The sequence below is a fragment of the Schistocerca piceifrons genome, chromosome 3 (assembly GCF_021461385.2).
Source record: "Schistocerca piceifrons isolate TAMUIC-IGC-003096 chromosome 3, iqSchPice1.1, whole genome shotgun sequence".
In the NCBI taxonomy this organism is placed as follows: Eukaryota; Metazoa; Arthropoda; class Insecta; order Orthoptera; family Acrididae; genus Schistocerca; species Schistocerca piceifrons.
In genome coordinates this window covers 543,616,034-543,642,507 of record NC_060140.1, presented here as the reverse complement: position 1 = coordinate 543,642,507, position 26,474 = coordinate 543,616,034, and positions in this window count along the sequence as shown.

Here is a 26,474-nt window from a genome sequence, read left to right as displayed (position 1 = left end):
GTACTGGGGCAATAGCTTTAGAACTTGTAATATAATAGGAGGTAAGAAATTAAAAAACTCATACATAGCTACATACATTTTTTAGTCAGTAATCAAACACAGTGTGTGCTACATCAAATGGTTCTTGCTTTATCATAACGCCAGTACAGAATATAGAAAGTAAAGCCTTCTTGTAAACACATAATTAAGCACGTATTTCTCTGATACTTATTGGCAGTACATTAGCTTTCGCTGACACCATACTCAACCACTCTTCGAAGTCATCTACATGCACACTGTTCGTACTTACATACTCTTCAATGTCTCTAGACATAGCTGTAACACAATGTAGCCTTCTGTTCAGTCTTTCCAGCACAATAGCACCATCTCCAGATCGAAAAATTTTTTACCTTTAGAGTGCTGTAGATAAATGGATGTGTCACCTGATTTCACACAGAGTGCAGAGTAGTTAAACACTGTTGTCACGGACAGAGTTAGAGCAGAACATGAAATATCTGGAGGTGGACGGCTCGGATGATACACGCCGGTCAACTGCTGCTTCATGTACTGGGTTCATCCCATTCCGCCTTCGTAAAGCTCACATTAACACTCTATCACAATACGCCATTCTCTGTAAACGTTTCGAACCACTAGCGGTTAAGATATACACTGGAGAGAAGAGTAGTGATGCACATTACTTACTTGGTATCTTCTCATCCACTGTATCCTCAGTTCGTCCGTGAAATATTCTGCGATGTCGCTTATGATAAGAGGCCAGTACTGACCTGAGTAATCCTGATTAGAACTCCCGGTGCACTTAAGCGAATCAGGGGCTGGCTGGGCGTTTTCAACCAACAATAACAGCTGATTGTCCTGTTACATCAGGGTGACCAGGTGTGCGACAGGATCCCAGGACGCTACCGCTGCTGCGGGTCCCAACAAGTTGCGACATGTCGCTGCTGGAGGCTCTGACAGGCTGGAAACGTCGCCTCCGCTGACGACGAAAGAAGAGAAACGGTTACAAGTACGAACAGAAGCATAAAGACCCTCACACGACTGTAAACACATACATTGAGCAGGGGGTACTTACTCTTCCGCGGTTTCCTCGTATTTTGTTGCCGCTGTGGCTGGAGGGCGCTGAGCGATCTCGATTGGGGCTTAATTCTGTGACTGACACTGTCTGCAACCGAGGCTGCAGAGCTGCTGGTCCCGCCTTATACCCCCGTTGTGACCGAATGCTGCCGTCCCATTGCCTACTGCTAATTTCAAGCGCCTCTGGTGGTACAATTGTGTTGGAGGAATGTAATTGGGCTTTCCTTCCAGGGGGACCAGGGTGTGAGTCCCGGAAAGGGCACTGCCATTTTTAATTTCCCGCCAGCTCTCGGGTGGAGTGGGACGTCAGAATACCTTTGCGACAACGAAATTTCAACAAAATTTCCAAATTCCCGCCAAAATGCAAAATTCCCACCAATAGGGTAGGTTGGCGGAGGGGGGGTATATGGGGGGGAGAGGGCTGGGGCCAACGTGCAGGCCGAGGAAAACATATGATGTCAACCAGGGAAGGAAGTGAGCGTGGTCGGGGCGGAGGGGGGGGGGGGGGGGAATAATTGATCAATTTAATTAATGTGCATATCAGTTTGATAGCAAAATTCTGGTAGTGACCTCATGTACCTACTACTACTGGTTTTGTGGTTCTTGCATTATACGTTGAGGAAGTGTTCTTATGTATATGTCTCAGGTTTGTCACTGAAGTATTAAGTTATTTATTTGTGCCGTCATAATGGATTACTGTATAACTCATGTACTTTTTGCAAAGAGAAGTCACGTGATGCCCCCTAATATCGTATTGGGCTCCTTTTGCCTGGAATAGTGCAGCAACTCGCCGTAATATGGATTCAAATTCCATGTTGAAATATTGAGTCATGCTGCCTCTATAGCCGTCCATAATTGTGAAAGTCTTGCTGTGCAGGAATATGTGCACGAACTGAATTCTCAATTGTGTCCACCAAAAATTCGATGGGATTCTTGCCGGGCGATCTAGGTGACCAGTCTCTCAAATTCTCCAGAATGTTCTTCAAGCCAAGGACGAACAGCTGTCCACCGTTAATATGCCGTATTGTTATCCATAAAAGTTCCATCATCGTTTCGGTACATGAAGTGCATGATTAGCTGCAAATTGTCTTCAAGTAGTTGAACATAGCCACTTCCATTCTACGATCGGTTCAGTTGGACCAAACGACCCAGGCCATTCCATATAAACACAGCCCACACTGTCATGGAGGCACTGGCAGTTAGGACAGTGGATTGTTGAAAACTTGGTTCTATGACTTGGTGGCGGTTTGCGCCGCACTCGAACCCTACCATCAACCCTTATCAACTGAAATGGGGCTCATCTCATCAGTCCACGATTTTCCAGTCGTCTAGGATCCAACCCATATGGTCACGAGCCTTATGCATGGCTCATTGATGTGGTAATAGACTATATCGAAGATGTCAAGTATTGCAAACTGAATGAATAACTAGTCAGTATGTATTTTAAAGATAAAGTGTGGGAGTGTACTTTGCGTCGTACAATCTGCAAACATTTTTACGATGTGGAGATTAAGTATAACATTGTTGTAACTATGGCTCTGGGAAAAATTCCTCCTGAAGTTGTTGCTCGTTAGCAGCCTTGACTGTTGTGTGATACTGTGGGCACATATTCTGCTGCCGCAAATGCATATGTTGTAGTTGGTAAACCACTGTAAGGATATGATGATGAAAGTTATTCTTTGACTGTAAACTTAAAACTATCGTTTTAGCCGTATTACAAGGGGCTCCCTCACGTGAAGTTAAAGTCACTGTATGGGTACTTCTACAGGAGAATATTGCTTTCTGTTACTCATTTGGTTGGCACCAAGTGCCAGTGGTCCCGCAAGTTGCTGGAGTAGTAGTACTAATTTATTCATCCATGGCTTATTCACAGGGATATTGTACATGTAATATACTATAATTTAAGAACAACAAAAATTACTTCATCCGTGTCTTACTACCAGCCGCTGAACATACCGCACACGCCGTACACACATTATATCACACTTTAGTAAGACACACACTATCAGCTGAAGTAAGGACAATAGGGACGACGTTTGGCTTCAATTAAGTGCGCGGCAGTTTCCTAGTCAAAGAACTAGAAAAGAGGTGGCTCAATATTCCTCCTGAGGGACTCCCAGTCATTGTGCAATACCAATTTTCTTTATTATAATGAGTGACATGTATTCTGAAAGAAGATGAAGTATTAGTATTATAAATTGTACAGTTTTACTACTAAAGTTAAGCTAGTCGAAAACCTGATGACTTGATTTTAGTGTATATGGGGGAATGTTATAAATGGCTCTGAGCACTATGTGATTTAACTTCTGAGGTCATCAGTCCACCAGAACTTAGAACTACTTAAACCTAACTAACCTAAGGACATCACACACATCCCTGCCCTAGGCAGGATTCGAACCTGCGACCGTATCGATCACGCGGTTCCAGACTGTAGTGCCTAGAACCGTTCGGCCACCCCGGCCGGCTGGAGTGTTATAATCTAAGCTCTTTTTTCTTACTACTGCCATCACTTCCTATGTTTTGTTTACTATGGCTGTTAATGGATTACTGCAAAAGTCGGTATTTAGGAATCAGTGTTATCTTATCCTCGATTCTCCATCGAAACACCACAATGCATAACTATCGACTCTCAGAGACCATTGTTATCAATTTATGTGAATGTAGCACGTAATCATTTAGTAATAGGATGTCTCCACCGGCTTTCTTACTGCACCAAATTCCTGTTTGTGAGAAGGAGAGATGCTGTGAAGTTTAGTTTCAGTACATTAGTGGCAGCAGAGGTGATTACGTGAGGAAAGGAAATCGACTATTCTTGCGGTACCGGTACTTACAAGGCCTTTCGTGAGGAAAATATTCCTTTGTGCAGTTCTCGTGATCAAAGCTGTTTCTGACCTCATCTCGGATTCAGTTTGATCAACGTCGAGGTAAATCAGTGATTCGGTGACTCGCTTGATTAAAAGCTGTGAGGCCACGCAAACTGCAAGTTGAACCCCAGCTTAACATAGCTTAACAGCGATTTATGGGCGGACCACATTCCAAAGCCGTCCTAAATTAAAGAATTTTGTTTTTGTATTGTATTTTGGAGTATTCCAACATTAATAACGGAATATGACGAAACGTTAAAACATTCAGAGTGGCATAATGTTGGCCACTACGAATAGCACATGAAATTTCATTGCTAATGTATCGTAGTGGTAAAAAAAAGCCACATGTTCTCTCTCTGAGAATTCGAACTGGATGGCAATGAAAAGAACAAACATTAGAGGATTCGTTTTAGAAGCAAGGAAGATAATGTATCAAACCCTCGTTTCTGCCTGGGAACATTAATTTAAAAAATTTATAGTCACTGAAATAAATCTATTGTGATCCATTTTCATATATGTATCTGTCTTGTGTTGCAATATTTCTCCCTTGTTTACATATATTTACCATTGATTGTAGATAATCCTGTGACGTGTAGCCTTCAAATACTTCTTATGTTCCAATCTGGGGTGTAGCTGTCTGTTTAAATACTTGTTTCTCGTGTAAGGTATACATATAGTGTGTTTAAATCATCTTGTGTTGTGTATTTTGTGCTATCCATTAAAGGGTAACGAGTTTTATAACTGAACGATAGTTGGTAAAAATCTCATTCATATAATCGAAAAGCTATGTCCAAAATTCTTCAGATATAACAGCGGAATGTCGTGAAACAGGAGACGGTCTGGGGAAATGAATCAGATGAAGCAATATGACAATGGGACGAATTATTCAGAAAATTGTTAAAACCGCTAAGTAATTGCTGATAAGTATGTTCTGGAATAGGACAAAGGAAAACTGTGAACAATGAACAGTGCAGTTTGCATTTGTTTAGTAAGCATTTACGAGGTTCTTTGATGAAGTTTGTTTCTAATGCTTTTGTTTTGCAGAAGGAGTTAGTGAAATACGTCGCTAAATGTGCGGAACATTATGTGGTATCAGATTGGAAAAGATGCATCCTTGCGTTTATTAACGTTGCGCTTTTCTTATACGGTTAAGTTACCAATGTGTCAAGTACATGATCATTTCTTTATTTTTGTTTCTATTCATTTTTATGTTTAGCATTCCATAATAGAATGACATTTGTGAAACTCTGATATTTCACAGCTCTCTTTTTTTGCAAAACAGACTAATACCATGTGACATTTACGTTTACAGAGCTGTTTTCTAGAGCTCATTTACAACTGCACTGTGGCTATAACTGTTGCATTAGGATTTCAAGAAATTAAAGACTAAAACAAATACTAAGTTTGCAAAACTGTAATGGCGCGCTACTAAAGGAAGAAGATTAACGAAATGATGGCCACTGCTCCTCAAATTTTCATGAATATAGGTAAGTAACGCATTAGATTCTCAGTAGGTCATTACAACAATGGCATGTTAAACATTACAATACACTCGTTTATGGGCAGTATTTTTTTTAAAGTAATATGTATTATAAACTATGAGTACTCGTTCATTGTATTTAAATACTGATGCTGACCTACAAATACGTAAACAACGCGGGTAATTAAAATCAGTTCCGCAGACGTTCAGAATAGCAAATACATCACTACTATATATGTTAATAACTTCATAAAGCCAGCTGGATAGGAAAGCACGTTGGCAAGCAGCTTCCGGGAGTAGCGCAGTTGCAGTGATGCCATATCGAGCTCGTCTGGTGTATTCACCACGACGGCTGGTGTGTCAGCCAAGGTAGATATGGCTTTTAGGCCGTTTCCCAAGTCCGACTGAGTCAATACTGGGCTGTTACCAACGTCCCGTCTCCGTTATATGATTCGCAAACACTTGCAAGACCTTTCCACTTGTTCACATGGATAACACCAAACACAGACAGATGGAGCACACAAACACCGTCCCAGGAGAGAAGGGTTGCCGACGGCGGGGGGGGGGGGGGGGGGGGGGGGGGAGGTGAGGGTGTTTCCAACCTCCCTCTACCACTGACATAAGCAAAGCTTGAACAACGTCCCGATTCTGTGAAGATATGGGACAAGGATAGGGTGAAGGAGCTAAACGAAATACACTAGTGTCCTCACGCACATCTACAAGCGAAACAAACGCATATAAATTTTGGACAAAAGATTTGTAAATTACTGATCATCGAAATGTCTGCACTGTAAATCATTCTCAAATATTCTCAGCTGCCGAAACATTTTATACCATCCTTACCTATTTCGGAGATGGTTAAGAAGTATCAAGAGCTCTGCTAAACCTTGAGCTGAAAATAAAAAATGTAAAAAATATAATTTGCAGAAGGTGCTATTGAATTACTAAGACACAGGTAGTTAGTTCGTCGCTATTCTGATAACAAATAACAAGAGTAAATTTAGGAACATTGCATCTTCTATAACTGCCACTATATGACTAAATTACACTGGAATTGCGTACGTTAGTAATTAGTCCTTAACGTGTTCTATTTTCACAACTGCTGCCTGTACCCGGGAACCCATTGTGTGTACAAGCCGTTTTACTATTTGTAATATATTTTAAAATATGTGTTTCTATATGACTACAGAAATTGTAGTTTTCTCTTTTTATGTAAGGCCTGATCACTGAGAGAATACGTGACGCCTCAGAACACGGGCCCTTGTGTCTGCTATCCATTCACAAGCTGCAATACGCCAAAGGCCATCATCCATCAGAGCAATGCGTACTTGTTATAAGCAACATTAACTTAACAACACTTCTAGGAAAAGTGACGTTATTTCGACGTCATGCGCAACATCGACGACCACAGAGAGCAGCTATACTTTCGTTGGTGCTCGATATGGGCCTCTGACAAGACTTTGTTACAAGATAGTTGCATTTCCTTAATTGCAAGATAAAAACACACCATAACTCATATGACTCCTTTACTAGAAAATTAAACAACAGGACAGCATAAAAACAAATGAGGAAACATAAGACTGCACTAGAGATAATAATTACAAATGGTTATCACTTGCACCTAGCATTACACTGCACATAACACTGCACTTCACCACCCCCTCCTTAGTGTCAACGGTAGTATCGGAACAAGAGCACTACGGGCGGAAACTACATTTATCCAATATGGCGGCGATGACGTCAATCAACATGGCTGGAAGTTTAAATTTTAGCAGGAAAGTGCCACGTCCCCCTTCCCCCAGAAATATGGCGCAAATTTCATATTCCAGCGGGATAATGCACCATACCTCACTTATCTCTACTAGGGCAAGAAAATGACGGGCTTGATGCCACAAGATTGTCTGCTCTCTCTCGAGTGCGCCTTATAACCGGACACGCGCCTCGTAAGTGGCCCGTGAGTGACCGCTTACATCACAGCCTCAAGCCCGCATCTTTATACTCGCGCCAGACATAGTCTTCTGAAAATATGCTAACCTATTTAACTGAACACAAGTGACACCAACATCACTCATCTAACCTATCAATTACCTAAGTACTTAATTCCATTTAAATTTTAATCATATTCAATAAATCAAATTACAAGTTTAATATTCAATGATCAAATGAGAAGTTCCACATTGTCCCACTATCAGTGCCGTGTTCGTTCATGACCTAGCAACCCCCACCCCTATATTGCGGCACTCCTATTGGCTGCTGCATTAGTCACGAGATTTGACTTCATAGAACCTAGGACTTGGAATCACCTACGCCACAACCACCTGGACTTTGAATCAAATAGTTAAATTCTCCACCACAATCCTCAACCCAGCACCATGTCCCCATACCGACCCATGTTGGCGGGCTAAAGTGTACTAAAGTGCACTAACGTGCAATGACCTGTACTAACGTGTACTGACGTGCACACCACATGATGTCATCCAAGATGGTGGGGCGAAATGGCATGAAAACAGATCGGAACACAAGTGTTTATTTTGCAGGCGGTGTATCCACCACGAGATTTACTGTCCAACTGACATAATACACATTACTGACATCAGATCGTACTCTCACCACTCCCATGTCCTAATCCCAGATGGTGGTCTGTAGGGGCGGAAATTATGCTAAACTTCTTCAGTCTGCCCAAGCCTGCTGGGGAGAGTAATGATGGAGTCCACTCTATTTACTATCGAAGATTTCATTCAGAGATCGAATATATTTATCACACTGAGGCAAAACACTCTCCACCCTATGCTTACAATGCACAGGATCCAGACACCCGAACATCTCCTAATTTAAGGAGATAATTTAATTACAGACATTCAGTCTCCTCCTAAATAATGCCTCACACTGATGTGTAGACACGCTCAGTGCTTGGAAACTGTTCAAACAGCGCATGGCACGGCCTACAGACCTTCTCGTGAGATAATGCAATCACCCCACGCAAGCACAGTCCGCCGCTCCGGTCCAGTAGAGTACACGCGAGATTACGATAAGTGACGCATCCGTCAGATGTCAAACCACGCAGAGCCGCGCCTGGGTCCCGCAAGTGGCCACATCACTCTCATACTTCATATCTGAGTAATTGCTATCACAACACGTGTTCACCTAGACGCTGATGATGACACGATAGGACGTGAGTGAAGACATATTTACAGAGTGCAATCGCTAGAAGCTAGTCCGCGAACTTGTGGTCGACTCGGCCGTCAGCTGTCGACGCACACACAGACGTCTGTTCAGAAACAGGCTTCGTCACAGCGAGGTGTGGCCGCTGAACGAAGGTGAAAGTCTGGTGTGTACAGTCCTCGTTATACTGACGATGCTGAATTCCAAGGCGCAGCCCTCATAAGCTAGACATATCAGCAGATGTCTCTACCGCCTGTGACACAATAGCACAGGGCACATTGCTCCTAGCTTGACATGACACATGCGTTTAACCGTACTTAATTACCCAGCGTGACTCACGCAACACCGCCAAGTGCACGCACATACTTACAAATGCATCCAACAACGATCCAAAATTATTCTTCTGTTATAGCTCCTTGTAAAAGAAAATAGCAGCCAAGTCAGCCTCTCGAGATTTTTATACTGTTCCAGAAATAGTTAACCCTCCCTATCTTCATGCCTCAGCTTGTAAATCTCGGAAATTCTTACCCTAACTAAACCTGTTTACAAAAATACCATCGAATGCACTCTCGCCAGCGATCCTGACGTGTTAGCCTTCCTGCTCTCAAGATACGCAAATGTTCCCTACTCTACGTAGAGGCACAAACGATCGTGCTATGTGATTAGCTCTTATTGAGTTTACCCGACGAATTACTAATGCCGCGGTATTGAAGGCCCATCCAACTATTCTTCCGGGACCTTTCTGAGTTAAAATTTTTTTCCTCATATCACTAAATTGCATTGACAGCTAAATCCACAAAGATATCAACAGATCATAAAATACATACTATACTCAGAAGAATATTCTATGCCAGGGATATTTTTACCAGAATAACTAGAATTAAATATTACAGTTGTTCCTACAATCTGACACCAATAGGGAAGCACCATCAGCTTTTTCTGTCTTTTTTTTCCGTCATTGGTTATTTTACTGCCTAGGTAGCAGAAATCCTTAACTTCATAGACTTCGTGACCATCAATTCTGATGTTAAGTTTCTCGCTGTTCTCATTTCCACTACATCTCATTACCTTCGTCTTTCTCCGATTTACTCTCAAACCATACCGTGTACTCATTAGACTGTTCATTCCGTTCAGCAGATCACTTAATTCTTCTTCACTTTCACTCAGCATAGCAATGTCATCAGCGAATCATGTCATTCATATCCTTTCACTTTGTATTTTGATTCCACTCCTGAACCTTTCTTTTATTTCCCTCATTGCTTCCTCGACGTACAGATTGAAGAGAAGGGGTGAAAGGCTACAGCCTTGTCTTACACCCTTCTTAATACGAGCACTTCGTTCGTAATCGTCCACTCTTATTATTCCCTCTTGGTTGTTGTACATATTGTATATGACCCGTCTCTCCCTATAGCTTATCCCTACTTTTTTCAGAATCTCGAACAGCTTGCTCCATTTTATATTGTCGAACGCTTTTTCCAGGTCGCCAAATCCTATGAAAGTCTCTTGTTTTTCTGTTGCCTTGGTTCCATTATTAGCTGAAACGTCAGAATTGCCTCTCTCGTCCCTTTACTTTTCCTATTAGCCAAACTGATCGTCACCTAGCGCATTCTCAATTTCCTTTTCCTTTCTTCTGTATATTATTCTTGTAAGCAGCTTCGATGCATGAGCTGTTAAGCTGATTGTGCGATAATTCTCGCACTTGTCAGCTCTTGCCGTCTTCGGAATTGTGTGGATGATGCTTTTCCGAAAGTCAGATGGTATATCGCCAGACTCACATATTCTACACACCAACGTGAATAGTCGTTTGGTTGCCACTCTCCCCAATGATTTTAGAAATTCTGATGGAATGTTATCCATCCCTTCTGCCTTATTTGACTGTAAGTCCCCCAAAGCTCTTTTAAATTCCGATTCTAATACTGGATCCCCTATCTCTTCTAAATCGACTCCTGTTTCGTCTTCCATCACATCAGACAAATCTTCATCCTCATAGACGCTTTCAATGTATTCTTTTCACCTATCTGCTCTCTCCTCTGCATTTAACTGTGGAATTCCCATTGCACTCTTAATGTTACCACCGTTGCTTTTAATGTCACCAAAGGTTGTACTGACTTTCCCGTATGCTGAGTCTGTCCTTCCGACAATCATATCTTTTTCGGTGTCTTCATATTTTTCCTGCAGCCATTTCGTCTTATCTTCCCTGCACTTCCTATTTATTTCATTCCTCAGCGACTGCTATTTCTGTATTCCTGGTTTTCCCGGAACATGTTTGTACTTCCTCCTTTCATCAATCAACTGAAGTATTTGTGCAGTTACCCATGGTTTCTTCGCAGCTACCTTCTTTGTACTTATGTTTTCCTTCCCAACTTCTGTGATGGCCCTTTTTAGAGATGTCCATTCCTCTTCAACTGTACTGCCTACTGCGCTATTCCTTATTGCTGTATCTATAGCGTTAGAGAACTTCAAACGTATCTCGTCATTCCTTAGTACTTCCGTATCCCAATTCTTTGCGTATAGATTCTTTCTGACTAATGTCTTGAGCTTCAGCCTACTCTTCATCACCACTATATTGTGATCTGAGTCTATATCTGCTCCTGGGTACGCCTTACAATCCAGTATCTGATATCGGAAACTCTGTCTGACCATGATATAATCTAACTGAAATCTTCCCGTATCTCCCGGCCTTTTCCAAGTATACCTCATCCTCTTGTGATTCTTGAACAGGGTATTCGCTATTACTAGCTGAAACTTGTTACAGAACTCAATTAGTCTTTCCCCTCTTTCATTCCTTGTCCCAAGCCCATATTCTCCTGTACCCTTTTCTTCTACTCCTTCCCCCACAACTGCATTCCAGTCGCCCATGACTATTAGATTTTCGTCCCCCTTTACATACTGCATTACCCTTTCAATATCCTCATACACTTTCTCTATCTGTTCATCTTCAGCTTGCGACGTCCGCATGTATACCTGAACTAACGTTGTCGGTGTTGGTCTGCTGTCGATTCTGATTACAACAACCCGGTCACTGAACTGTTCACAGTAACACACCCTCTGGCCTACCTTCCTATTCATAACGAATCCCACACCTGTTATACCATTTTCTGCTGCTGTTGATATTATCCGATACTCATCTGACCAGAAATCCTTGTCTTCCTTCCACTTCACTTCACTGCCCCCTACTATATCTAGATTGAGCCTTTGCATTTCCTTTTCAGATTTTCTAGTTTCCCTACCACGTTCAAGCTTCTGACATCCCATGCCCCGACTCGTAGAACGCTATCCTTTCGTTGATTATTCAATATTTTTCTCATGGTAACCTCGCCCTTGGCAGTCCCCTCCCGGAGATCCGAATGGGGGACTATTCCGGAATCTTTTGCCAATGGTGAGATCATCAAGACACCTCTTCAATTACAGGCCACATGTCCTGTGGATAAACGTTACGTGCCTTTAATGCAGTGGTTTCCATTGCCTTCTGCATCCTCATGTCGTTGATCATTGCTGATTCTTCCGGCTTTAGGGGCAATTTCCCACCTCTAGGACAAGAGAGTGCCCTGAACCTCTATTCGCTCCTCCACCCTCTTTGACAAGGCCGTTGGCATAATGAGGCTGACTTCTTATTCCGGAAGTCTTCGGCCGCCAATGCTGATTATTTATCAAAATTTAGGCAGTGGCGGGGATCGAACCCGGGACCGAAGACGTTTTCATTATGAATCAAAGACGCTACCCCTAGACCACGGGCGCAAAAACTCTATCATTTTACAGACAACTTTGAGAGGTTTAGTTGTCGGTGAAATACGGTGATCAGTGCATAATAGTTTATTACCTTAGAATATCTGTAATTCTACAGATACGATATTCTAAAGTAATAAACTATTTTGCACTGATCACCGTATTTCACCGACAACTAAACCTCTCAAAGTTGTCTACAAATTATCAAATACATACGAGACTCGCAAGGATATTGGACCATGAAACCGATCTCCATCCAGGCAGTATAACGCAGTGTACCGTCTCGATATAGTAAACATGCAATTTATATCCACCACCATACAAAATCATCCCTTTTACATCAGCGAACCGAAGTCACTCTCAGAACTGATGTGCGAAGACAGTCTCCTTTCCCATCGATGCAAACGCCCTACTGTTTCTAGTCTGGACCTGCCTGCTTGCTTGCCTTTCTACACCCATCTCCAGACTCATCAATTACGAGGTAACACTTATATTTTCACGATAATATTATTTCACTATCGCCGTACTTCTCGATTTAAAGCACACCGCAGAAGCTTCCTGATTGCTCACGCAACATAATTCTCAAGATATAGACTCGAAATTATTTTTCCACAAAGCCCCAACCTTAGCTGGCAACGGCCTTGCCGCATTGGATACACCGGTTCCCTTGAGATCACCGAATTTAAGTGCTGTCGGGCGTTGTCGGCGCTTGGATGGGTGACCATCCAGCCGCCATGCGTAGTCGCCATTTTTCGGGGTGCACTCAGCCTCGTGATGCCAATTGAGGAGCTCCTCGACCGAATACTAGCGGCTCCGGTCAAAGAAAACCGTCATAACGACCGGGAGAGCGGTGGGCTGACCACATGCCCCTATTATCCGCATCCTCCACTGAGGATAATACGGCGGTCGGATGGTCCCGATGGGCCACTTGTGGCCTGAAGACTGAGTGCCCAACCTTAGCCATGTGGAGCGTGCTCTAGACCACTGAGAAACTACAAGCAAATAGATGAAACTAATATTCCCACTCTCGAATATCGAAGTCTATCATGTAACAGATCTTAAATCATCCATATAGTTTACAAGTCAACTAAGGCGTTTCCCATGGCTATAGAAGAAGCAAATGTGTCTCCCACACACCAGATCCGATCTTGACTCATTTAAATAAACGCGCGAATTGTGCACAAACAGTCAACCGAAAAATTTACATGGGAGGGAATAACACTCCATCACAATCATACCATCTTCTCAAATTTCCACTTGATCACGAAACCCGACCAACATATGCCAAGTAATTTTTCGCTATGTGGTCGTCTGGACAAGGGCAAAGTCAGCTCATATACATTCCCACAATCCAACAAGCCTCTGCATTCACACGGATGCCGTTGTTAACAGCAAACGTGAATCATTAACACCACGGATTTTGCATACATGGAATCATTCCGGAAACCGGTCACATATATGTTTATCATTATAATTAGAATTAAATGTTACGATCGCACTCTCAATTGAACGGCATTCGAGAATGAGCGAAGTATCGGAAATACACCCTCTTGTCAGCACTGGCTCTGGAAATAGCTGTAAATTCCTTACAACTGGACATACTGCCCCCTTTGCTATGACAGTACTCCAAGTCAAATCCTTACCTTTCCACAATCACATATACTTTATGAACCTGATGCTCGAATGCGAACACATCACGCATCCACAAATATGACTAATTATATTACTTGTCAATATCTGATTGCCTACGATACCAAATAATACTGATCGAAAAATCGCCGATGGGCGCACATGTCTCTTGAGTTCTTCTTTCGAGACCTACCACTGTGTCCTAGAAAGAGACAAGTAAATGGCTAGCTGTTAAAGAAAAAACCGATCCCAGCAAATACTGCATGTTACTGTCATAATCATTCATGGTTCTACAGGTGTACACAAGTATCCCTGTTAAAGACTCTACCCGCTTTACGAATGGAGGTACGACATTACCTCTGAATGAGGTGGTTTTTTTCTGGACAAATACCATTACGGTGATCGTAGGAATACGTATTATCAGCCAACAATGCAGCCTAGGGATAAAATCACTAAATTTTAAAAGTGATTCGGCTAGGAAGCGTGGTATGTACGCAGTATTTGCGACTCCCTCACACCCCCATCCCAACTAGGTAATTCTTTAGTATTTGTAACGCACTGTGTCTCGACATCATATCAGACGTTCCACGATATATCCACCGAGTTATAGGCGGTGACTGATTGAGGAGGACCACAAGCAGTGGTAGTAGATGTTGTGTTGACTGAGGTGGTAAGAAGAAAAATGTACACTAGCTTCTCATATTTCTAGTGTTACGCTATATGTTCGAAATGATGTCAATCATTTGGAATCACCTCTCACCATTCAAGCACGTACCTGCATCGTATTATAAACACTACTCAATCATATTTCTGGCACTTTCATTTCCCCAAACGGGTCACCTTTCCAGAACCAAACTTCTATAGTAAAATTCCAATGTGGTTTTAGTCAACCTCTACACATCGTGCAATTTCTCCCATTTCCACAGCTTCGCGCATATGATCAGTCCAATCTAATTCTGAACTGAGCAGAAGTCGGAGAGAGACATATCCACCACCTTCAGCAATCTCAATAGGAACAGAACGACCTGAATTCCTGCAACAGGAATGTGTTTTGCCCATTTGGTGGAAATGCATGCAATGTGGTACATCCCCATATTATATACAAGTACTACAGATCCACGTCCAATCAAATCAATCAGCCCAACAGATAAAAATTAGGAATCATTAAAGCTCATATGATTTAGAAGTCACCAACGCACCGATGCGGCGCAATGACGCATAGCTGCAGTCGGCCTCCAGCGCGGGGAACAGATTTCACAATACTTCCCACAATAGCGTAGCGTGCAGCCATCCAAGCATTCCTAGCGGTATAACCCCTTTCTCGCCGGCTCTTACCTCAAACTGCTACTGCTACTGCTGCTGTAAGTATGACAGGATTATATTAAATATACATACACCGCCGATGCCACTTAAAATATTTGATCACCTATACGCTAGGCGAATTATCGTATGACATGTTCCCTCTGGCCCTGTTTGGTTGTCTCAAACACTGCTTTCTAACACTCTTTAATACAAAGCCAAACATTTCGTTATTCTGCCATGACTTCGATCCCTGTTTCATGTTCTAAACTAACATAAAGACCCCCTCATACACGGTCTCTCACAGAAAACTAGACTTAGCACGGTGTAATTCACTTTATTACTGCAACTACCATAGCACAGGACACACGGTGGATGACTTTAAATAAAAGACAGTTACAACGTAACGAAACTAGAAGAGTTTGGCTATCTTGTAGAGAGTTTCCAAACCGATGTCCAAACGCGAAAGACGACCTATACAAAAAACTTATATGTCACACTGACGGAATAAATGATGACTCTGCATTCCATTTCGAGTGATTCCTAATTTTGCAGCCATGTACACGATCACTGTTTCGCTGCTAGCAACCCCCAGAAGCTCTCATCCATACACAAAACTCATTCCCCAACTCAAAGAAGCGCTATCAGTCAATCATTATCCACGGACCGGATGGAAAAGACACCTCCGATGTACTGTAATATTAAGCAACACAGTTGACAGCGCGAACGAATTTAGCAATTTTACGTTAACTTCAACACTGGCTAATGATGTGACTGCATGTTTCCCTCAATTTCAGTATCATAGCTAAACCATCCATTCTCTATTTTCCCAACATCAGTACGAAAGTATATAGATGACTGTGCAGTACATCCATCCAGTGTTAATTCTCGAACACATAAACGATCATAGTATACCAGACAGCGCTCTACATATTTCTACCACGTCGAGCATAGTGTTTAATTTACAATCTATCTCTCCGCGTATGGGTGTCACAGAGCATTCTATCTGTCATAGGGTAAAATTTGAGATTGAAAGACCCTCAACACGATGTCATTAACCAACCAGCCCTCCAGCACAGAAGAAGGCCCGCATCTCGTGGTCGTGCGGTAGCGTTCTCGCTTCCCACGCCCGGGTTCCCTGGTTCGATTCCCGGCGGGGTCAGGGATTTTCTCTGCCTCGTGATGGCTGGGTGTTGTGTAATGTCCTTAGGTTAGTTAGGTTTAAGTAGTTCTAAGTTCCAGGGGGCTGATGACCATAGATGTTAAGTCCCATAGTGCTCAGAGCCATTTGAACCATTCGACCTGAAGAAGACTTCTGCACTCCTCGTCTCATGAATGAGTAGAGTGTTCTGAGTCCTGGCCCGTCCAAGTGCACGACATTTCTCGAGATGTGGCCATGTCTAGGAGCTTAGCACTCTTTATCGATGTACAGTAACAGATTTCAAAGTGCCGTGATATAATAGCAGACAGTTAAGAAGAACAACAGTGGAATCATTTTTATACGCGATCGAGGTCCAGACGGATGGAGTTTGTGGCATTTTTACGTAAATCAACTAAACTATTAACTCTAAAGTAATGTTCTACAGTCTAGGCTCCGTACCTAGAAGGTATACGTAAGAGAAAGAACATGAACCTAGGCACTCCTAAGGCTACAATGTTCTGCACTTAAAAACAGACTATAATATTAGATCGGCTGCGTTTCTGACCTATCAGACGTATCGAATGTAGTGCCGTTAATATTGCATTCTGAGAAATATATTTCAGGCGCACAACATACATCCTTCTTCACTGCTTCTCTACTCTGAAATATCGAATCGTAAAACGAAAAAAATTACTTCTGTAAAACATTTTCTTTGCGTGATACGAGCACAATATAGCTTTGCTGGGTTGTATGGTGTACACTGTTCACACCCAATCACGATTCAGAAAATATTCGATGCCCGCATCAGGCCTATATAAAATGATAGTTAGTAGCAGGGGATACCTCCTACAAAGAAACAGATAAACGCAGAGCAGCAGCGTCCGACAAGTGAAAATTAGAAGTCATTCCGTCACTAACTCTGTAAACAGAACATCTGTCGGGAAAATGTGTACACAGAGATTGCAGCACTTCACAAGCTTCTACCGCTTTCTTACTTATTCCTCTGGAGTCTCGATTCTACACACAAGAAGTGACATGGGGGGATCACATAAACTCCGTTCGTTAGAGGAATGTGTCAAATTTAAACACACATGAGACTGAAGTTCTCTGATGACGGACAGGTTTACTGTTAAGAATCGCAAGTAGACATTGCTTTAAAGCACATACGCAACACATTCGTCGCTGTATACGAGTAGAACGAAGACTATATCACGTGACAGATGCATCTGGAAAGAACACTGGGAAAAAAAATTTACCTGCAGCAACTTCTTCTTCTCTAGAATGAACCAGTCAGCCATTAAATCGTACATTGTTACAGCTCTAACTCAATCGATCAACCCATTCACTCTACATTATCCTTTAACGCAGATACAAGTAAGTTTACAGCCGAATCGATCTCTGTTCTCCTCAAAAGCACCAAATACAGTCAGTAGTCAACTAGCGAGTATCACTGGTACCACAATAGACCTACAGTATAATAGTGCCTCAACAGAAAAAAAATTGAATGCCTCCATGATTCCCTTAGTTTCGACGTCAACGTTTTCTCGGATTTCGTTTACTGCTGCATACTTGTTCCCATGTACAAACTGTTCCTTGCGAATCAGAAGATGCACGAGTACTTCCCCAATTTCAGCGCATTTCGGTTACACCCCCCCCCCCCCTTTTTCGCAGTTCTATCGATTTTATGTCAGATTTGTCCAATCCGATCACGAAATAAGCGCTCCTTCCGTGTTCCAAAATTGATTTTAAATGTAACACAGATGCCAACACGTAACTCCAATGTACTGATTGGTAGGCGTAATATAGCAATGTACTCGACTGCATTCAGTCACACTGTAACCTCCCCCTCACTTATCAACCTTAATGACAGTGAAAAATTAAACCGCGTGTACCTAATGGAAATTTGGGAAAAGCAATCGTCACCGAAGTTAAACTGTCGGCAAAGAGGGAGGAAAGAGTTACATCTAAATGAAAGGAAAAATGCAAAAAAAACTGGTGGAAATTAATTTTCAAAAGGGGTAAGTATATATATACAAATAGTAATGCAATTACAATATATAAAGACACAGAAATGTCATATCTTGAGGTAACAAAACAAGGAAAAAATTATAGTACAATAGATGGAAATAGGAAGATATGCATTTCCGGCGTTACAACACCCACATGCATATACACAGACATATAGAAAACAGAGCAAACACTCTCCAAATGTTTAGTTGTAGTTATACCGGTAAATACGAGTATATTCCTGGCTTCTAATGTTCTTCTGAGTATAGTATGTATATTATAATCTGTAGACAACTTTGCGGGTTTAAATGTCAATGCAATTTAGCAATGTGTGGAAAATAATTTTACCTCTGAAAGATCCCGAGAAAATAGGTGGATGGTGCTTCGATAATGGCGGCATCAGTAATTCGTTGGGTATACTCTATAAGAGCTAATCCTAATGCTCCATCGTTTGTCCTGGGATATAGGAGCCTCTACATAGGGTAGGCGAAATTTGTGTATGTTGAGAGCAGGAAGGGTAACACATTAGGATCACTGGAGAGAGTGCATTCGATGGTATTTTTGTAAACAGGTTTAGTTAGGGTAAGAATTTCCGAGCATACAAGCTGAGGCATGAAGATAGTGCGGGTTAACTATTTCTGGAACAGTATACAAATCTCGAGAGGCTGACTTGGCTGCTATTGCTTTTTACAAACAGCTGTGACATAACAATAACATTGGATCGTTGTTAGATGCATTTGTAAGTATGTGCATACACTTGGCAGTGTTGCGTCAGTCACGCTGGGTATTTAAGTATGGTTAAACGCATGTGCCATGTCACGCTAGGAGCAATGCGCCCTGATCTATTGTGTCATAGGCGGTAAAGACATATGCTGCTAGGATGTGTCTCGAGTATAGGGGCTGCGGCATCTGTATAACGGTGACTCTATAGACCCGACTTTCACTTCAGTTCGGCGGCCACACCTCGGGGCTGTGATGGAGAGCGTTTCTGTATGGACGTCTGTGTGTGCTTTGCCAGATGACGGCCGCGTCGACCACAAGCGCATCGACTAGCTTCTAGCGTTTGCACTCCGTAAATATGTCTTCGCTCGGGTCCGATCGCGTCATCATCGGCGTCTAGGTGAACACGTTTTGCGATAGCATTTTCTCAGAAATGAAGTATGAAAGGGATGTGGCAGCTTTCGGGAACCAGGCCGGGGCCTCTGCATGTTTTGACATCTGACGGATGCGTCACTTATCGCTACCTCCTGTGTACTCTACTGGACAGAGGAGGGCAGACTGAGCTTCTGATCATTGATTGCATTCTTTATCGAGCAGGTCTGTAGTCCTTCCTGTGCGCTATATGCACAGTTTACAAGTACTCAACGTGTCTACACATCAGCGTGAGGCATTATGTAGGAGGTGTCGTAATGTCTGTAATTAAATTATTTCCGTAAATTAAGAGTTGTTTGGGTGTCTGGAGACTGTCTATTGTGAGCGCAAGCATCAGATGGAGAGTGTTTAGTCTCAGTGTGATAAATATATTCGGTCTCTGAATGAAATGTTTGGAAGTAAATAGAGTGGACTCCATCCTTACTCTCCCCAGCAGCCCAGCGCAGCCTGAGGAATTTTAGCATAATTTACGCCTTACAGACAACCTTCTGGGATTAGGTCATACGAGCAATGAGAGTGCGACCTGATGCTAGTAATGTGTACTATGTCAGTTGGGCAGTAAGTCTCGTGGTGGAGACACTGCATGCAAAATAAACACTTGTGTTCAGATCTGTTTTCATGCCATTTCGCCCGACCATCTCGGATCACATCATGTGCTGTGCACGATAGTACAGGTTAGTGCACGTTAGTGCATGTTACTACACTTTAGCCCGCCAACATTGTTCTGTAAGACGACATGGTGCTTGGTTGAGGATTGTGGTGAAGAATTTAACTATTTGATTCCAAGTCCAGGTGGTTGTGGCATTGGTGAAAATTGATTCCAAGTCCTAAGTTCTATGAAGTCAAATCTCGCGAGTAATGCAGTAGCCAATAGGAGTGCAGCAATCTAGGGATTGGGGTTGCTAGGTCATGAATGAACACCGCACTGATCGTGGGAAACTGTGGAACTCCTCATTAGGTCATGGAATATTAAACTTGTAAATTGATTACTTGAATATGATTAAAATTGAAATGGAATTAAGTACTTAGGTAATTGATAGGTTAGATGAGTGATGTTCGGGTCACTTGTGATCAGTTAAATGGGTTAGCATATTTACAGAAGGCTATGTCCGGCGTGGGTATAATGATGCGGGTTTGAGGCTGTGATGTAAGCTGTCACTCACAGCCCACTGATGCGGCGCGTGTCCGGTTCTAAGGTGCAGTCGAGAGAGAGCAGACAATCTTGTGTCATCATCCAACTTCACAGTAGCAGTCTCTGGTGGCCATGATATGCACTAAGTCAGTTGGGATCTGGAGCTCGTGGTGAACACACTGGGTGACGACATCATGATTACCAGTATTTGCGTCATGATCTGATTTCAGGAGAGTGCCATCTATGGCGCCAATATGAACTGAGCCAGCTGGGCTCAGGAGCTTGTGGTGAACACACTGGGTACGGCTATCTTGAATAACACTACTTGCATCATCACCTGAAGTCACGGTGGCGTCCTCTGGTGGCGACGATATGAACTAAGCTAGTTGGAGTCCAGATCTAGTGGCGAACACATGGGCTTGAAATTGGTTAAATAATAAAGACAAGTACTTTTTCCCGCCATTTTCTTTGCTTAGTAAGTGTGATGTGGTGCATTATCCTGCTGGTATTTGAACTTCGCGCCATTTTTCTGGCGGAGGGGGGAAGGGGCGTTGCACTTTCCCGACAACATTCAAACTTCTCGCCAAAATCCACCATCTTGATTGATGTCATCGCCGCCGTCTTGTATGACGTCATTGTCGCCATCTTGGATAATGGAACTCTGCGCTTGTTGTGCTGTTGTTCCAATACTAGCGGTAATTTCTGTTTAAACGGCCATGTCGTGTGGACTGGGTTACAACGGGTCATGCACAGGCAGCTGATGGTGCATTAGAGGTAGCCTCAGACGTCCGTTGAGGCTGACCTGTGACGTGCAGTGGAGTGGCTGGAACTTCGGTCATATCCTTAGTGTGTGTAGGTGCGTCCGTACCAGTGTAGGGAGCCCGGAGAACTGGTTTGAGCCTGTCGACGGAGACTATGGTCGATGTATACATCACATCAATATTGACTGTCTTCTCCTCCCTACTGATGACACGATAAAGTCCGCCGTAGGGTGGCTTCAGCGGCTTTCGTACTGCGTCATGCCATAAGAAGACACAATGGCATTCCCGTAGTTCGTCAAACGCAAATGGGCGACGGGTCTGCTGATCCCTTGGAGCAATGGGCAGTACTCCGAAACGGGCGATCCATCCCCTCCAAAATGCAGTGGCAACAGTTTCGGCGGTGATATCGGCGATCGGGAACAGCTCGGGCCAGCGTGTAAAATGATCGATGGCTGTAAGGCAGTAGGTGTATCCTTCCGTTGGTGGGAGAGGTCCTACTAGATCTAGGTGGACATGATCAAATCTCTGATATGTAGAAAGAAATGTTCCAAGAAGAGACCTAACGTGCTGGCTAAGTTTATTCCGTTGACAGGACACATATTGTCGTACATATTGCTTGCAAATATTGTCCATGTGTGGCCAGACAAAAGCTCGCTTCACCATGTTGGTGGTGTCTCGTCTTCCAGGGCGCGACAAGTTATGTAAAGAGGTGATTGCCTGTTGACGATTGTCCATAAGTCCATAGTCACAAAAGGTCTCGGTTTGTCGGTGGCGACATCACAATCCAGCAGCACAGTTGACAGTGGCAGTGCAATACGGCCGAGTTGTAGGCCCGATGGTTGCGCCAACCCATCTCGGAGCGCACTATCAGATTGTTGCGCTATGGCGAGAGCTAAAAAATCAAATGCTTTCGTGATTGCTTCAATCCTGGAGAGTGCATCAGCTGGCACATTTAGTTCTCCTTCAACGTGTACAATATTGGTGGTGAACTGTCCGATATAGTCAATGTGTCGCTGCTGACTTGGCAATGCCTTCTCAGGACGCTGGCAGAAAGCATATGTTAATGGCTTATGGTCTGTGATGAGAGTGAACTCCTGTCCTTCCAACATGTGATGAAATTTCTTAATAGCAGCATACAGTTCGCTATCATATGTGGACCAATTCTGTTGAGATGAAGATAACATTTTACTGAAAAAGGCTAAGTGCTGCCAGTGCCCGTCCATTTGCTGTTGTAGTGCAGCACCGATTTCAGTTGCAGATGCGTCGACCATCAGGTCGAGAGGCGCCTGCGGAACTGGGTGTGCCAACAATGTAGCTTCTACGATGGCAGTCTTCATCTTGTTAAATGCCAACTCGGCCTCAATGTCCCACTGGAGTTTGTCTTTCGACTTCGGTGAACCCTGCAAGAACTTATTCAGTGGTGCAGCTAGGAAAGCATGATTGCGAAGGAATCGACGGTAAAAATTGGTTATGCCAAGAAATCTACGTAATTCTTTAACCGTCGTAGGCTGTGGAAAATTCAGTGTAGCGTCAACTCTCTCCTGTGGTGGCCGTATGCTTTGAGCGTTGATAGTGTAGCCTAGTAACTGTACTGCAGATGCTCCAAAAATGGACTTCGACGGGTTGATGAGCAGGCCATGTTCACGTAAACGAGTGAAGATCTATCGTAAGTGTGATTGGTGTTCTGCCTCAGAATTTGACATGACCAAAACGTCGTCAATGTACACATAACAGAAGTCTAAGTCACGTGTCACTTCATCCATGAAAGGTTGAAACGTTTGGGCAGCATTACAAAGTCCAAAAGGCATTCGGGTTAATTAAAAGAGTCCGAACGGCATGCAGACGGCAATCTTAGCAAGTCGTCAGATGGCACAGGTATCTGGTAAAACGCACGAAAGCAGAAAAGATTCGCTTATCGTGTACACTGAAAGTAAAATTTTCGATATGCGGGACTGGATAATGATCTGGAATGGATCTGGCATTGAGCTGTCTGTAGTCGCCGCATGCTCGATGGGCAGCAGATTCCTTGTGCTAGCATGTACGAGAATTCCTGCTTAACTATCTTCAGCCTCTGGGGTGTCAAGCGGCGCGGTCGAGCAAGAAGTGGTGGCGCAGGTGTAGTCAAAATATAGTGCACTGTCGAGTGCTGCACAGGTGTTAGTGTGGGAGTCTGGCATGTAATCTCTGAACACTGTTTGAGGAGCTCTATAAATGGAGAATCACCAGTAACCACTCGTACTGCTGTGTCTACCACACAACGCATAGAACGCATAGAATTTTATTGAGATTCCTTACTGTCTGAAGTTTTACATGGTATCCAATGAAAGCGGAGAAAATACAACATAATTAGTTAAAAATTACGTGACTACATAATATTAAATTGGATGTATTGCTTACCAACATGTGTTTGTGGATGGTTCCATCGACTGGAGGGAGCTGCGTTGCTAATGAACTGTCATACATCTTGCGCTTTCCAAAAGAGTCTACAACTGAGAGACCACTATCAGTTTCTTCTTGTTAACAGGCATATACCCCGATGAATGTAACAGAGCATTGGCCCAACTCAGCCGATCACAATACTTTGAATAATACTTGGACCTTCTGGCTACACCCAAATAAACTCTACACCAGTTTCTTAGCCACAACAAAAATATAAGCCGGCTTAAATATATACTTAAAAGTGACTATATACTTAAAATGGAATAAAACTGGTGCCAGTGTGAAGACTGGTTTGATGCACCTCTCCACGCTACTCTATGATGTGTAAACCTCTTCATCTGCGCTGAAGTATTCCGTACTACAGCCAGTTGAACCAGCCTACTGTAGTCTAATCAGAATCTCCAATACCCCCCCACCCAGTACCCGACCACAAGACAAACTCTTACCGAATTTACTAATCCTTCGTTTTCAGGGAGTATCCTGTCAGGTGGTATTCTGTTTTAGTCATGTTGTGCCGTTAACATCGTTTCTCCCGGATCGATACAGTCCTAATTTTGTGTTTTGTAACACTACATTTCAAAAGCTTCTGTTACCTTCTTATCTATGCTACTTCTGACTCACGCGTTCTTATAAATAACGTTACACCCCGAACTAAAGGTTGTCTTGTCGCAAGTCAGCATATTATACTACCTCGACGTCTGCTACGATCAGTTATTTTGCTTCCAATACAACAAACCTGGCTTAGCACCCGCTCTTTCATTCACGTAGTATGTATGGTCAGCTCATGCTTTTGTTTTGCGATTCTTTAATCTAATTTTCAAGTTGTTCCAACTTTCAACACCTTCTAAACTTTTCACGCCAATTAAGGCCATAAAACTATGATCTTTTCCGAATGTACTTCCTACCAAAGAACGATTCTGGTAGCTGTAGTCAAAATTTTTTGTTAATCTTACCTTTGCGTTCTTGTGCTGATTTTTTCACGTGAACTTTCATCCCTCAACACATATTTATTTATATTTAAACGGAAAGTGAAATATCAAATTTCATACCTTCAGCTTTAAATTTTTGTAATATAATTAAAAATTTTCACTCCAAATTTCATCGCATGGGGGGATCAATGTCCAAACATAGTGACACACTTATTTTTTAATTTCTAACACAGAAGAAAATTAGAAAGTTTCATAGATTTGGTAAACTTGTCTTTATGAAACAATTTTATAAATCTTTTCCTCCCCTATTTCACTTCCTTAGGCTGCTGTATTTCCTAAAACACTTAAAGTTTTTAGGGGTGTGCAGACAATAATCTAGATAAGTACTAGCGCTATACACTCCAAAATCAAGATGGGTACCTGTCTGAGAAATATATTCTTCTTTGCGTAGTCTACATGTAATTCATTGCAGTACTTTCAGTTCGTAAAACAGATTTAGTTTACATTTGATGAGGTTATTTAAGTTCATGCCATCTTTGCCACAGTGGGCGTTATTTGTAAAACTGCAGTGTTTTTTAGTCTGTGCGAAAAGTGGTGCATCAGTTATTGAAAAATTATTGCATGCTTTCTTTACAACGGCTTTACACTTTTCATATACCATACAGTCGACTAAGAAGACATTAGAACGCTGTATCATTTGCATCTCCTGATGAGAGTGAAGATAATTTGGTGGATGACTAAGGGCGAAGACCCAGATTAGACACTTGACTCTGACGGAAGGAACCAGGCAGGTCCTATTTGGTAGTAACTGAATTCGGCTATTTATTTCTAAAATGAAGCTTACGTAAATTAAACTACAGTAGTTGGCAATTAATAATAAATTTACAACTATTTGTTACCTAATATTACCGAAGTATCTACGACTGTATGTTACATAATTGTGTTTAAATCTGTGATGTCTGCAGAAAACAAGGTAACAATGAGTTTATTTTGTTTCAGAGAACAATGAAGCAATCTCCAATGTTGACATAGATGAAAATGAGGAGAGCGGCTCGACTTCTATGGCTCCAGCAACAGAAAAGATCACCAATGTAAAAGCACCCGTTATGCTGGAGGTGGGATCCAATAACCGTGAGAAGCCTTCACCACTTCAGTCTTCAGTAGACTACTTCAAAGATTTTTTTGTAAGCACCTAATAACTATAACTGTCACTCAATCAAACTTCTACAGCGTCCAAAAAATCGAACAAACCTTTCAATACCTCAGAGAAGGAAGTATACCAGTTTGTCAGCATATGCAAACATATAAGAATTTATACTCTCTCTAGGAAATGGATGAGATGCAATGGAAGCACCCATCAAGAAACGATAGTCAATTTCATGTCGCATAAGAGATGAGAGGAACTGAAGTAGACTTTTGCGCTTCAATAACAATGACCACATGCCTCCACAGAATGTCCACAACAGAGACTGGCTTTTTAAGATCCGTTCATTACGTAACGCTCTTCACTCTGTGCTGATGAACAGATTGCGCTCTACAATGACTCGTCTTCACTGCAGCAGTACAATACAATAAAATCCCATAACTATGGATATAAACTGCTTCCCCTTTGTTACAACAAGGGCTTAATTCACAACTTTGAGATCTATACAGGTCGCATACTATCTGTGTAACCTCCCTGG